Source organism: Staurois parvus, unplaced genomic scaffold (assembly GCF_062004578.1).
Source record: "Staurois parvus isolate SC_StPar_1 unplaced genomic scaffold, SC_StPar_1.0 ptg000814l, whole genome shotgun sequence".
Taxonomy (NCBI): Eukaryota; Metazoa; Chordata; class Amphibia; order Anura; family Ranidae; genus Staurois; species Staurois parvus.
In genome coordinates, this window is record NW_028318610.1 from 23,125 (window position 1) to 39,094 (window position 15,970).

Sequence of the window (15,970 nt, forward strand, 5' to 3'; positions counted from 1 at the left end):
TATTGTAACTTGAGTTGTTAATAAAAGGCCATGTTGGCCATTTACTCCAAAATGGGTGTCCTGTTTTTTGTTAGTATAATTGGTTAAGGGGAAGGGGGTTGGTGCGGAACGGTAATGGTGGTAATGGGGAAGTGGACGAGCCTATCTCTGGTGCAATAGTCATGCACTTTCAAACTCATCAGGCAACATAAAGCTTGAAATGCTTTCAGCATTCGTCCGACGATCTTTTTGTAGTGAGGATCTTTGTTATTGCCTAAAAATTTCTGTATGACTTCTTTAAATGCAATCCACCCTTCTTTTTGAGGATCCGTCATGGTATTGACAAACTCTTGATCAACTATAAGCCTTCTAATGTCTGGTCCGACGAACACATCTTCCTTCAATTTTGCCTCCGTCAGGCCTGGAAACTTGGTGACCAAGTATTTAAAGCATTCTCCATCTCTTGTAAGTGATTTTACGAATTGCTTCATCAATCCCAATTTTATGTGGAGAGGTGGTAGAAGAACTTTATGGGAAGGTACCAAAGTTTCTCAGAGGACATTTTTTTCACCGACTGTTAGCACCCTCGGCTGCCAACTCTTCTTGGTCCAGTGATTTTGTCGGTCTCGACTGTCCCATAGACACAGAAAACAAGGATATTTGGTATCCCACCCACTGGATTCTTCAGGAAAGATTAACCCCTTCTACCATTAGAAGCACAGACTCAGGGCTGAGGCTTACACATACAGCATGCTGCTGAGTATCCCAGTAGTCAGACATGTCACTCAGAGCAGCACTTGTTGTATTCACTCACTTTGCAGGGGGGGAGGGGCAGAGATTGCTTACCTGCAAATAACAACAAAGGGCCAGAAGAGAACTAGGGAAATGTGGAAACAGAATTTTTTTTTCCCTAAAACTTGCTTAGCTTATGTATATATTGCTGACCATCAGATCTACAGTGCTATTTTTTTTTTTTACATAACTCGAACAACCCCTTTAGGGTTTTTTTGGCATTTTATATCTTAAATGCACTTATGTGAATTAATTAATAGTAATTTGGACTTTAAATTTGGTTAAAAACCCATAATATAAAAAAAAAAAAAATTTTTAAAATTTGATAAATTTGAAGACAATTTTGCATTTTGTGGCAAATCATGACGTCTAGGATTTTTTTCAATATTTTATTTGTTTTCAGCACACCAAAATACATGGAAATTAGATGAAAATAATCAAACAGCTCTTTAGTCGCAGACCTGTGGAGAATATTTCAGTAAATGATCTAATTAATTAGGTCACAATGAGCCATGCTGTATCTCTAATCACTTCCCCACCTAGTCTAACTCTAGGCAAAAAAAGTGCCTACAGACTCAATCCTGTGAGGACCCTGCTGCTGGAAGGCCAGCAAATATGCCTTGTGCTTGAAGAAGCCTTTCCATATGTGGAGGTTAAATCTCTTTTCCTCCAGATGTAAAGAGTGCCCTCCTATTCTTTATGATGACCTTAAAGTGAATAACGTCCCATTAAACTTGAAGAACTTGTTCCAAGTTCACTATATGGACCACTTTTTGTAATCTCCTCTTCTCAATTGAGTCAAATTCAGTTAATCTTTCCTCATAGCTGAGCTCCTCCATGCCTCTTATCAGTTTGGTTGTCCTTTTCTGTACTTTCTCCAGTTCTCTGACATCCTTTTTGTCAACTGGTGTCCAAGACTGAACTGCTCATTTCAGATAAGGTGATATTAATGCTCTGTCTTATTATTATTATTATTATTATACAGTATTTATAAAGCGCCAATAGTTCACTCAGCGCTGTACATTACAAAGGGGGACAGAACATGTGACAGAACAATACCAATACAATGCAAAACATGAGGGGATCGAGGGCCCTGCTCTTTCGAGCTTACAATCTAGGATGGAGGGGATGGTGGCACAGGAGGAGATAGCTGTGGGGGATGGAGTGGTAGGAAGAGTGGAGGAGGTCGGCAAGTTAGCAGGGGGTGGGGTAGGCTTCCCTGAAGAGATGGGTTTTCAGGGTGCGCCTAAAGGAGAGGAGAGTAGGTGATAATTTGATTGGGGGTTGGGGCAGGGAGTTCCAGAGGATGGGTGACACCCTGGAGAAGTCCTGGAGGTGGGCATGGGAGCAGGAGACCAGGGAACTAGAGAGAAGGAGGTCTTGTCAGGAGCAGAGTGTGCGTGCTGGGCGGTACTTGGATATTAGGTCGGTGATGTAGTTTGGGGCAGTAATGGTGGACAGCTTTGTACGTCAGCGTTAGGATTTTGAATTTGATCCGTCTTATGTGGAGTACACAGGAACAGATAGCTCTACAATACTCTATTTTTTGTGGAACACACAGGGAAGATACTGTAATGCTCTGTCATATCCAAACTCACATGAAAAGGTAGCTCTATAATGTTCTGTCATGAGAAGCATACGGGGAGGAATAGATCTGTCATGTTCTGTCGTATGTTGAGCACATAATTAAGGATAGCTCTGTAATGCTCTTGGATATCAAAATGTTTAGATGTGTTATATTTGTACTGTTCTTGGGGAAAGGTAATCACATCAGTTTATTTTACCACATTTTGATGAACTCCCCTCAGTAACTGAAGGTCATGGAAGGCCAGTAAATGTCTTACATAAATTCACCACAGACAAAAATGCAAAAAAAAAAAAACAAAAAACATTTTCTCAGTCATGTTAATATTCCTAGACATGAACACTATGACAGTTTTCTCTTTGTCAGGCAAGCACCAAAATAGAAGCTAACAATATCCTGGCACAATAACTGCTTCTATAAATTAGCTAAATCCATCTTCTGCAAGCTACCTGAGAAAAAGCTGATTTATTACAAGATCATCATTCATGAAGAATAGTGTTTATATGTATTTGTCCTTTATACGTGTATTTCTTATTTAGTTGAAAATTCAATTCTCAGCGTTGCTTGTCACATGATGAATGGTTGGTATATTGAAATGTGTTCTTTTCTAACCCTAATCTAACAATAAAATATATAAACACTGTGTTCTCTAGCATATTCTAACACATTTTTTTATATTTATAACGTTTCTTATTATACCAAACCATAAATCTTGGCTGTAGATTCTTCTGTTTGCACTAAATTTTTATACAAGCATTAGTATGCTCAGTTTTATTTGGCAGTAGAGGATTGCAGTGGGATCTAATTTTATTCCTTCTGTGAAGATTCTGTGTATATGGCATTATGTATTTTTATTGAAGGTTACAAGATCCTCCAGTGACCTGTGAACAAGACTCAATATGGAATTGGGGGAGGGGGGTACATTGGCAAGGGAAACCCCTGGCAAACCACCATGTCCCCATGTTAAGGAGAACAAGGGTCTCTTCTCCACAATTCTCGCCTGGTGGTTGTGGGGGTCTGTGGGGGAGGCTCATCAGAATATGGAAGCCCCCTTTGAAAACAGGGGGCCTCCAAATATTGTACACTCCCCACACATGTGAATGAGTAAGGGGTACATGCAGGGGCGGACTGACCATTTGGGAACTCAGGCACTGCCCGAGGGCCCGGGGTCAATAGGTGGCCCCATGAGATGCCCCTGGTACCTTTCATAGGCTTTTTTTGGGTGTGGTTTGAGTGTGGGTGAGGACACAGAGGCCCCATGATCCCTTATTGCCTGGGGGCCCCATGAGTTGCCAGTCCACCCCTGGGTACATGGTACCCCTACTCATTCACAAATAAAAAAATTGCCACAATGTACCACAATATACATCCATTGTCATCCATTGACCAACCAAAAGAAAAAACCCAATGCCTCGGACACACGTCCTATTGCAGAGATTAGTCACTGGTTGTTAGGACTCTGACAGGTGTTAACACTCTAACAACCAGGAACAATCTGTCATATTTAGCAGTGGTAAAAATAACACTCCTAAATATTTCACTTCACTCTACAACTGAAGGTTCGTCTAGGCCCCATTTGTTTGGCTGTTCACATAGACCAGGGGTGGGCAAACTTTTTGACTTGAGGGCCGCAATGGGTTCATATATTGGACCCGGGGGCCGGACCAAGAGTAGATGAATGATGTGTATGTGTCATCCATAGTAAGTATAGTAATATTCCCCCATAGTAAGCATAGTAATTAATCCCCCATATAGTAATTCATCCCCCATAGTAATTCATCCCCCATATAGTAATTCATCCCCCATAGTAATTCATCCCCCATATAGTAATTCATCCCCCATATAGTAATTCATCCCCCATAGTAATTCATCCCCCATATAGTAATTCATCTCCCATATAGTAATTCATCCCCCATAGTAATTCATCCCCCATATAGTAATTCATCCCCCATAGTAATTCATCCCCCTTATAGTAATTCATCCCCCATAGTAATTCATCCCCCATAGTAATTAATCCCCCATATAGTAATTCATCCCCCATAGTAATTCATCCCCCATAGTAATTCATCCCCCATATAGTAATTCATCCCCCATAGTAATTCATCCCCCATATAGTAATGCATCCCCCATATAGTAATTCATCCCCCATATAGTAATTCATCCCCCATATAGTAATTAATCCCCCATAGTAATTCATCCCCCATATAGTAATTCATCCCCTATAGTAATTAATCCCCCATATAGTAATTCATCCCCCATAGTAATTCATCCCCCATAGTAATTAATCCCCCATATAGTAATTCATCCCCCATAGTAATTCATCCCCCATATAGTAATTCATCCCCCCTATAGTAATTCATCCCCCCATATAGTAATTCATCCCCCATATAGTAATTCATTCCCCATATTAATTCATCCCCCATATTAAGTCCCCAAGTGTCAATTCACTTACCTTTGCTCCGCGCGTTCCTCTCGCCGTGTTCCCGCTCCGTTCCGGTCTTCAGGGCGGACTGTGAGAGGAGCCTAGCTCCCCTCACGTTCGTCACGCTGCCCCGCCTACACACATCCTGACAGCCATCCTGACAGTATCAAGCTCCGCGGACCGGATTAAAAGGTCCACCGGGTCATATACGGCCCGCGGGCCGTAGTTTGCCCATTGCTGACATAGACTGTACATAGCGCAGAAATCTTCCTCACATTATGTCTCCTATTGGTTGAATGTTCTTAAGCCTGTTAACTCTCATGGTCAAATGGTCTTAAACTGTCTTTCTCTTAGGATCGAATGTTAGGGGTTGTTACATTCGACTATTACACTCACATTACAAACTTTAAGGAAAATATTTTTTTACGCTTGCACAAATGTTGAGACTTTCGCAAAGTAAATGTTTCAAAATAAATTGGCCCTTTAGCATTATTGCATCATAAATTCCACTTTAATACAAACACATACATAATAAATTAAAAAAAAAAAAAAAAATATATATATATATAATATAAAACAATATAATATATATATATTTATATATACACATGTATATACTGCATAGGATTTTGCAGTCCATAAGGTAAATGGATGGTAGTGGATGGAACAGGATGCAGGGTGTTAAACACTGGACCCATCTTGCTCCCCACCTGGGGTATAAATTATCTTTCCCTGGGTTAATCAGAGTAGGTGCAGAGAAAGAAGACAAGCAGGTTGTGATGTAACATGTCTGCAGGAAGGAAGCAGACCCAGAGAAGTCTATTTACTAGCCAGAAGGCTTAACTGCTGTTTGTTGAATCTTTGTTTCAGACTGATCTTTACACCTGTGTGTGGGAATCCTACTGTTGTTTTCTGTATATACTGACCAATAAATGTGGGCAGAAAGCCATTAACCCTACATGCGCTTGAAACCAGGGTGGATAAAAATCAATGATTTAAAAAAAAAAAAAATCTAATTTTTTTAATTTAAATGGGATTTTTTTTTATTTAAATCGGATTTTTTAAATAAAATGCTTTTTGGGGAAAATATATTACCATCCAAAGGTTATTCCATCATGAAATAAAGATTAGTTTTTTAATTATGTAGAATAAGGCTGTATATGTTTAATTTTTTTGGTAAATAAATTCCATGAATCCATTCACAATGTCATGCTCTTCCAGAGGTTTGTGTAAGATTATTGGGCAGTTTCTCTGCCTACAAGATATTATCACAGATGATTGGTTTACTTTTGCAGTTCTCAAAACTGAATTTGACTCGGCGGAGATCACATGCCTCTTCTTCACAGCAAAAATGTTATAACATGAACAGAGTTAAGAAAAAGACCTTCATCCTAACTTCTACAAACCTATGAATACAGAATCAACCCCTTCAGTGCTAAGTTTCAAGAAGTTCAGTGAATAGAATAGAAACAATATTTTTCTGATTGTTTGGAGTGGAATAGATCTGCACAAGAAGAAAGAGAAGCTAAGTGTGAGGAGGAAGGGGCTGACAGTGTGAGGAGGAAGGGGCTGACAGTGCGAGGAGGGAGGGGCTGACAGTGTGAGGAGGAAGGGGCCGACAGTGTGAGGAGGAAGGGGCTGACAGTCTAAGTTTCTTCAAATATATATATTTTGTTTAGCCAAATTAGTTACCAAACATGGATGTTTAAGCAAATCACAGATGCTGGAATGTTATTGTTTCAGTTGAATAAATCTATTTAAATTGTTATTATTAAAGTAATGATTATTTTTCTCCTTCCTAAATACAACAGAAAAGTTGTCCATTATTACATTACATTACATTGAGTTTATATAGCGCCAAAGGGTTTGCTCAGCGCTGTACAATAGAGGGGGGGACAATACATGAAACATTACAGCAGCTACGAACAGCACACGAGGGGTAAGAGGGCCCTACTCTTTCGAGCTTACAATCTGGGAGGGAGGGGGTAGTGGTACAGGAGGAAGTGGCTGTGGGGGATGGAGTGGTAGGAGGAATGAAGGAGAGCAGCAGTTAGGTGAGGGTGGGGTAGGCTTCCCTGAAGAGGTGGGTTTTCAGGGAGCGCCTGAAGGTGAGAAGGGAAGGTGACAGTCTGATGGATTGGGGTAGTGAGTTCCAGAGGATGGGGGAGGACCTGGAGAAGTCTTGCAGACGTGCGTGTGAGGAAGAGACCAGGGAGCAAGATAGAAGGAGGTCCTGTGAAGAGCGAAGGGTACGGGTAGGGTGGTACTTGGGAATCAGGTCGGTGAGGTAGTTAGGGGCAGTGTTGTGAATGGCTTTGTAGGTCAGAGTGAGTAGTTTGAATTTGATGCGTTGGGCGATAGGGAGCCAGTGGAGGGAGAGGCAGAGGGGGGTGGCAGAGGTGGAGCGGCTGGTGAGGTGGATGAGTCTGGCAGCTGAGTTCAGGATGGTCTGAAGCGGGGAGAGTTTGCACTGGGGTAGGCCGGTGAGGAGGGAGTTGCAGTAGTCAAGGCGTGAGATAATCAGGGAGTGCACAAGTAGTTTAGCGGTGTCTGGGGTAAGGAAGGTGCGTATTTTGGCGATATATATGAATATGAATGATTAACCTATTAAACTGGGGATAAAAAAACTAATATGAAAAGTTGTTATTCTAAAAATCTTCATCTACTTGTATATTAAAGTTATACTGTACCAGCAAGAATTAGTCTTTATGTAGAAAACTAGGATTTAAATCAAACCTTACTGACTAGTGATTTAAATTGTGATTTAAATCAGTTTTATTTAAATCAAATCCACCCTGCTTGAAATTAAACCTCACTATATATACAGTATACTGTATATATATATATATATACATACACACACACGCTATATATATATTGTGTGTGAATATATTGTAAGCTCCAAAGAGCAGGGCCCTCGATCCCCTCATGTTTTGCATTGTATTGGTATTGTTCTGTCACATGTTCTGTCCCCCTTTGTAATGTACAGTGCTGAGCGAACTATTGGCGCTTTATAAATACTGTATAATAATAATAATAATTACAGTACTGTGCAAACATTTTAGACAGGTGTGAAGAACTGCTATAAAGTAATGCTGGCCGAATATTGGCTGCTATCAGTCGGACCAACAGAAACCAGATGACATTACGAATGTACAGCTGTCTTTTTTGACAGACAGAAGCCAGTCTAAAGACCTGCTTATGTTGAAAACCAGCATCTGATCAGCACTTGCAGCCAATGAAGCACTGATCAAAGTGTTCTGGTGGGGGGACAGCGGTCAGAACTTAAAGGCACAGGGTGGAGATCGGGTCGAATCGAACAAAAAACTTTACATGTGTACCAGGCTTAAGAATGCTTTCAAAAATGTATATTTTAGCCTTGTTTTCACACTTCCAACATAGAAATAAGGCTGTTCTGTCTTGGCATTGGTTGTACTTGTGGCGAGATTGGTTTAGACCCGGTCTGTAAGAATGTGTGCCGCAAGTTGAATGATCGCCTTAACAGATAGTTTACTCAATGAATAACAACTTCAGAGGTGTTTTCCAATGCTTCTTTATGCTTCAAGGTAGCAAAGGTACGAACATAGAGATGTTTTCATAGGTAAATTTCCAGTGATGTTACACAGCTTCCTCACTCTACAGTCTCTTGATAACCACTAAACAAAATAGAGTTATAGCAGGAAATGGAGGGTGGAAGCAACCAACTAGTCAGAAACAGCAGGGGTGTGTGGATGATACCCAATAGCATTATAACATAACATGTAATAACAACTGCTAAACAGTAAAGCTGCGTGGCAGCACAAAGGCTAAGTGACTCAACTATGCATGAGAACATAGGAACTGGGGTGCAGACAAATGGCAGCAGGTGCTCTGGACTGATGAGTCAAAATTTGAATTATTTGGCTGTAGCAGGAGGCAGTTTGTTTGCCGAAGAGCTGGAGAACAGTACAAATATTTGTGTCTGTAGGCAACAGTAAAGCATGGTGGAGGTTCCTTGCAAGTATGGGGCTGCATTTATGCAAATGGAGTTGGGGATTTGGACAGAATCAATGGTGTCCTCAATGCTGAGAAATACAGGCAGATGCTTATCCATCATGTCATACCATCGGGAAGTTGTGTGATTGGCCCCAAATTTATTCTGCAGCAGGACAACGACCCCAAAGATACAGCCAAAGTCATTAAAAAACATCTTCAGCATAAAGAAGAACAATGAGTCCTGGAATTGATGATTAGGCCCCCCACAGAGCCCTGATCTCAACATCATTGTCTCTGTCTGAAGAGACAGAAGGATTTGAGGCAGGCTACATCCACAGATCTGTTCCTTCAAAAACTGTGCACAAGTGCACCTAGAAGAATTGAATTGATGCTGTTTTGAATGTAAAGGGTGATCACACCAAATATTGATTTGATTTCAATTTCCCTTCTGCTTACTTACTATTTTGTTAATTTTATAAAATTAAGCTATTAACACTTCTATTTCTGATATAGGATATATATATTACTGTGCAAAAGTTTTAGGCAGGTGTGAAAAAATGCTGTATATTAAGAATGCTATCGGAAATATATATATATATTGTGACAGTGTGGCGATCTGTCACCCAGGATTCTCAACAAGGCAGGTTGAGGGGGTCCAGGGTAAGTGTTTGTTATGGAGGAGAGTGGCTTTTCACTTTCCTCCTTTGTTTGTAAGGTCCATTTTGGGATCTGGAGCCTGGAGATTTCAAAGAGATCTGGGAGGGATGAAATCTCCAATCCTGGGACCAGGTTTTGGGAATGGCCAGGAGACTGATTGCACAGGTGTGTGCAGGCCTTTTCATAGAGTCAGGACCAGGGTTCTGGGCTCTACCCCAGCAGATAGGAGTCAGGAGGGCTCCACCAAGGAGAGGTGGAAGCCAAAAGCGGCAAGGAGCTGCTTGGGAGTAGCTGTGTGCGAGAGCCATGTTTTTGAAAGAGTCTGCAGGAGACAGACGTAAGCCTGAAGAGGAAGGCCAGCGCAAGAGTGTGTATATCTGAGAGAGCCAGGAGGCTGAATTTTGTTTATGTGGATGATAGATACCTCTGTGTGGGAAACGTCTGATGTTTTGAACTTTCATTTAAATAAAAGTGGGCTAAAAAGGCCTTAAAAAAGAAAGCGAGTTGCTGTGTGCGTTTAACCAAGCTCTACCATTTGAAGCGAGTTCCCACGTATGGTGGCGGATGCAGTGGACAGAATTGGAGATCCCGGCGATTGAAGTAAGTTCATCAGTTATATGAACTGTGTTTGGCAAGTCTGCACTATCTGTGTTTGCAGGTGAGGAGAACCTGCCAGAGAAAAGGACTTTGCCTTAAAGAGACAGTGTTCCATGGTGTTGCTGAACTGTGTAACACACTGCTGTGTGCATGACTGCAAAGATGGGGCGGTCAAAACAGAAAAAGGAGACAATGTTTGCTGAAGCGAGAGATAGAGCACTGTGGCTAGGGGGTTATATACCGCATGCCCCAGCCAAGCCAGGAAATTTAGATGTGGGTGAGTCTGCTGTGGACTGGTGCAAGCGGCACCTGGCAGCATTGAACCAACTTACAGAGGAAAGCAAGCCAACCTTCAGTGCAAGGAGAGAGCTGCAGGATGTCCATACCTGGGAGAGGGGCACCCATGTCAACGCTGCTGCAGTTAAACCAGTAGCTGTTGTGAAAAATGTGAATGTGTCATGGCCTGAGAGTTGGTCCAGCAGAGAGAAGCCTATGCTATGTGCAAGGAGAGGGGCTGACCAGAGGCCAGGACCAAGAGTGAAGGCCCATAGGAACACAGAGGAGGCCAGTTGGGCTGTCTGTGTACAGGGGGCTATGTCATACAAGGATCATGGCAAGTGGCATCAAGAGGAGCCAATACAGCGTGTTGGAAAGAGCCAGCAAAGTTCTGCTTGGAGAGTGCAATCTCCCATGGCGACCGGAGAAAAAGTAGTGCCTGGAAGGAGGAGCTGCATTGGAGATGTGGCTCAGTATCCCAATAAAGAAAAGTGTAGAAATATACCCTGCGTGGAATGTGGTCAGTGGGGGCATGGAATCTTTTCCTGTCCCAGACTCTGGAATACCGCTGATACTGGGCAAATATCTACAACTGCAAGTCAAGAGTCTTGTTTTAAAATGTTGGCAGCCACCTCTGGCAACAGGGAGGAAGTTTCTGTTGGGCCTGCAGGGGGTGCCAGAGAGTCCATGGAGCCTATGAGGGCGTCTGTTACTTCACCTTGGGGCAAGGGAAAAGTTGCCAAGGAAAGTGCAGTTGAGGATGCGTTTATGAGACGACGCACTCAAATGAAGATGGTGACACCTACTACTGTGGTGGGTAAGACTGTGTGTGATAAAACCATTGCTGGGACTGTCATATTGAGAAGGACTGGTTATGAGACTGTCCATTCTGATGTAGGGGTGACCCCAGTTAGTTGGGACACTGAATGTGCTTTTGAGAGTATTGAGAAATGCTGTTGGGAAAACCCTGAGCTCTTGCAGTGCAAAAGCTGTAATTAAAGATGGGTCATTTCCCGTAGCAACTGGTGGTAAGACAGCACAGGTGTCCTTGGACATCTCCAGGGGTCTCCGTGTATTGGAGCCGGAGGTTGCCCTGGACAACTGCGATGTCACCCTGGTGGAGCAGAGTGGAACTACACCTTGTAATAGGAGTGTGTTGGTGCAGTCTAACAATACGGAAAGTGTTCAGGTGAACAGCGGGTTAATGCAGCCTGGCAAAAATGCAAATATGTGGGTAATTCAGGAAGCATCACCAGAGCAAAGTGGTGAATGTGAGGTATTGCAACCTGAAGTTGGAAATAGGGGTTACGCAAGTCTGACGTGATCCAGAGTGATTTGTGCAATGAATCTGCAACTAAGCCCGTCTATTCTTATGTGTCTCCTTGGGCGGATGGATCGGTGCTGAGGAGCACTGGTGAATTGAGCACATATACAATGGATTGGGATAGTTGGGGTAAAAGGCTAATCTCATTGATAGATGAGGCTTTTATGCAAAAAAATAAGGTGGACACTGTTTCTGCTGTGCCAGCAGGAGGGTCTATAGAACAGCCTATAGATAAGGGCGTGTACACAGTAGAGACTTTGTCTGTGACCCACAAAAGTGATCTTGGCATGGAGTGTCAAAATGATGTTGTCACTGGGAGTGATCGGGGGCAGCTTATGGGTGCTGAGTCTGAGATGTTGAAAGTGAGCCCAGCACATGGCAGTGCTCTGGTGGAGCACCAGGCTGTGGTTACCTCCAACTTTAAAAGTTTCAACTTCTCAAGTCTCGGCAGGTGAGTCTCTCAGCATTCCCAGTGTCCTAAATATCGTCAGGAAGGTCTTGGGTCTGGAGTCAAGTGGTTGGGTTGTAACCAAAGTATTAAAGGAGATGCTAGAACTTTGGAATGTACAACCAATGTATACTGGGGTGTCTCCTCCACAGTCAGATGGTCTGGTACTGCGGAGTACCACTAGGTGGAGCACAGAATGGCTGGCTGTACAGATCAAACGGGAACAAGAAAGTAGTTTATTTCTGAATTTGTTGATGGTGTTAAAAATTGTATCAGGGTATGCCGCTGAACTACCTGTCAATGTGATATATGAGAGGTTTTGGAGAAATGGAAAATGAGTCAAAAAAGGTTTCACCTCCTAACAGCTAGGTGGGAAGCATTTCTGCTGCTATGGTCCAGAATGGTGCTGGGCAGTTGTCCGTGAAGGGCGTGTTTACTGCACCATTGGACAAACCATATGAGATGGAAGGGCCGAGCATGGACCAGAGAACAGCAGAGATCCTGACCAGGGCTCAAACAGATGTGCATAAAGAAATCAGGGTCATTGGGCCAAAGAGAGGTTTATGTAGCAGTTCTGATAAGACACCTGAAATACAGGGAAAATGGTATGTGAAAACTGGCAAAATTGATCAGAAGAGAGCTCATCTGTACAGGATTTGGATACAGATACAAGTGGTGTAGAAAAAATTAAAATGGTGGGACAGCCACCTGCAAATTGCATGACACCAGGTGAAGTGGCATTTTGTGAGGTTCACATGGGTGATGGCTGCCCTGTGGTGTGTGTGCCCTCTGCAGACACTGTCCAAACTAATGCTGGAAAATGTATTGAGAGGTGTAATATTGACTGGAATATATCTGTTCATGGTAAACTGAATGCTCTGGTGATGAGTCATGCATGTTTGATATCCAAAGGTACCAGACATAAGAGGGGTGGTCTCGGTACAAATACAGTAGAAATAGTTCCCCTACAGCCTTGGGACAGTAATACTGAGAGAGGTATTAGGAAACCTTGGAACCTGAAGCAAAGGGGCAGAAAGGTCAATAGAAAGGCCAGGGGGACCCCATTAGGATTTCAAGAGAGAAAGTGTTTATGGAAGTGCACCTGGAAAAAGAGTAGGCAAGGTCTGATTAGAGCCCATAGCAGAGTGACAATGGGGCTTGGGGAGAGACACCAAAGGAGTCATTGGGTAGAGTTAGGAAATGTATGGTCAGACCAGATTGGACCCCTGTAAGTGAGAGCTGGCACAGAGGTGCCAGAAGATATAAGTTGTGTGTTCTGCCCCCTACGGGATCAAAACAAAGGGGGGGGGATATGTGACAGTGTGGCAATCTGTCACCCAGGATTCTCAACAAGGCAGGTTGAGGGGCTCCAGGGTAAGTGTTTGTTTGATATGGAGGAGAGTGGCTTTTCACTTTCCTCCTTTGTTTGTAAGGTCCATTTTGGGATCTGGAGCCTGGAGATTTCAAAGAGATCTGGGAGGGATGAAATCTCCAATCCTGGGACCAGGTTTTGGGAATGGCCAGGAGACTGATTGCACAGGTGTGTGCAGGCCTTTTCATAGAGTCAGGACCAGGGTTCTGGGCTCCACCCCAGCAGATAGGAGTCTGGAGGACTCTACCTGGAAGACAGGAGTCAGGAGGGCTCCACCAAGGAGAGGTGGAAGCCAAAAGCAGCAAAGACTTGCTTGGGAGTAGCTGTGTGCTAGTGGCCAGCTGTGTGCGAGCGCCATGTTTTTGAAAGTCTGCAGGAGACAGACGTAAGCCTGAAGAGGAAGGCCAGTGGAAGATTGTGTATACCTGAGAGAGCCAGGAGGCTGAATTTTGTTTATGTGGATGATAGATACCCCTGTGTGGGTAACTTCTGATGTTTTGAACTTTCATTTAAATAAAAGTGGGCTAAAAAGGCCTTAAAAAAGTGAGTTGCTGTGTGCGTTTAACCAAGCTCTACCATTTGAAGCGAGTTCCCACAATATATATACCATACACACATGCATACTTTTTTGTTTTTTCTAGACATAGTAAGTAATGATCCTGCATTGGTATACTCTTTATTAACCACATCCCCACCGCCCTATAGCAGATATACTGCTACAGGGTGGCAGGGGTGTGTAAAATTATATATATATATATATATATATATATATGTGTGTGTGATTTTGCATTTCTGGGTAGGGGGCACACGCGCCCTCCCCACACCGCCGTTCTTGGCCACGGCTGTCAATCACTGGGTCCTAGCCGGTGATTACTGAGCATCTCCTATGGGGAGGAAGACTGCATTGTTTACTAACAGTCCTCCTCCCTGTCGGCTCGGTCACACTGCTCTGGATGTAAGCCACCCAGAGCAGTGTGCTTACAGTGAAGCATCAACACACCACCCCCCAGTAAAACACTCCCAGCACACAGTTAACCATTTGCTCGCCCCTCATGTTAACCCCTTCCTGCCCAGTGCCATTACTACAGTGTCCGTGCTTTTGTTAGCACTGATTAATATATTGGTTTGACTGGAAATGTCAGTGACACCAAGTCAGTTCCCCCCAGTGTCAGAAAAAATAAAAACATGTACATAGTTGCATAGTTAATAAGGTTGAATAAAGACTAAGTCCATCCAATTCAACCTTAGTACCTGTGTATATGTGTGCTCAAATGTTTTTATGTCATTACCATTTATCCTGTCCTTGTACACTGCATTCACTAAGAAATACATTCAAGTTTCTTTAATTTATCTACACTCCCCGCTGACACCATTAACTATGGAAGGGAGTTCCACATCCTTACCACTCTAACAGTAAAGAAGCAGTTTAACCCCTTCGTGCCGGCACCTCCTGGCCCTTTAAGGGGTTTCTGACGCCGGGATTTAAGGTAATGTGACCGCCGTGATTGGCAGTCACATGATTGGAAATGTCCCGATCGCAAGGAGAGATCAGAACCTTTCAGTGGGACTCTGACACGTGCTGGGAGCGCTTTGAGCACTGTCAGCGTGAAGAGGTTAAGATTGAACCCACGCTTGTCCAACTTTATTTTGTGGTCACGTCTTCTTTAGAGATCTTAGGACAAATAGTTTTCTCGCAGTGATAGTTACCATTCAAAGATTTGTATATTGCAATCATATCATCTCCAGTTCAAGGACATCCTTCCTGAGGATTGGTGACCAAACTTAACTGCATACTCAAGATGTGAACAAACCAGAGTTTTGTAAAGTAGTAGAATTATAGTTATTTCTCTTCTGTAAATACCCTTTTCTAATGCAATCTAGTAGTCTGCTGGCCTTGCCTGTCTCACCTTGGAATAGTATGATTCTATGATCTACTAAGACCCCTGGACCCTTTTCTATCCAATTCAATTCCTCCAGAGATTTGCCCTCTAGCAAGTAACTTGCATTCATATTTTAACTCACAAGTTTGTTATTTACATTTTTTAACCACAAGTCTGGACACTTTCACGCTTTTCCAGTCCAGAGCAATTTTCAGCTTTCAGTGCTCTCACACTTTAAATGCCAATTACTCAGGCATGCAACACTGTACCCAAATGAAATTTTTATAATTATTTTGAGATAGAACTTTTTTTGGTGGGGTTTTTTCACCACTGGGCTTTTTTATTTTTTGCTATATACAGTCAGGTCCATAAATATTGGGACATCGACACAATTCTAACATTTTTGGCTCTATACACCACCACAATGGATTTGAAATGCAACAAACACAATGTGCTTTAACTGCAGACTGTCAGCTTTAATTTGAGGGTATTTACATCCAAATCAGGTGAACGGTGTAGGAATTACAACAGTTTGCATATGTGCCTCCCACTTGTTAAGAGACCAAAAGTAATGGGACAGAATAATAATCATAAATCAAACTTTCACTTTTTAATACTTGGTTGCAAATCCTTTGCAGTCAATTACAGCCTGAAGTCTGGAAT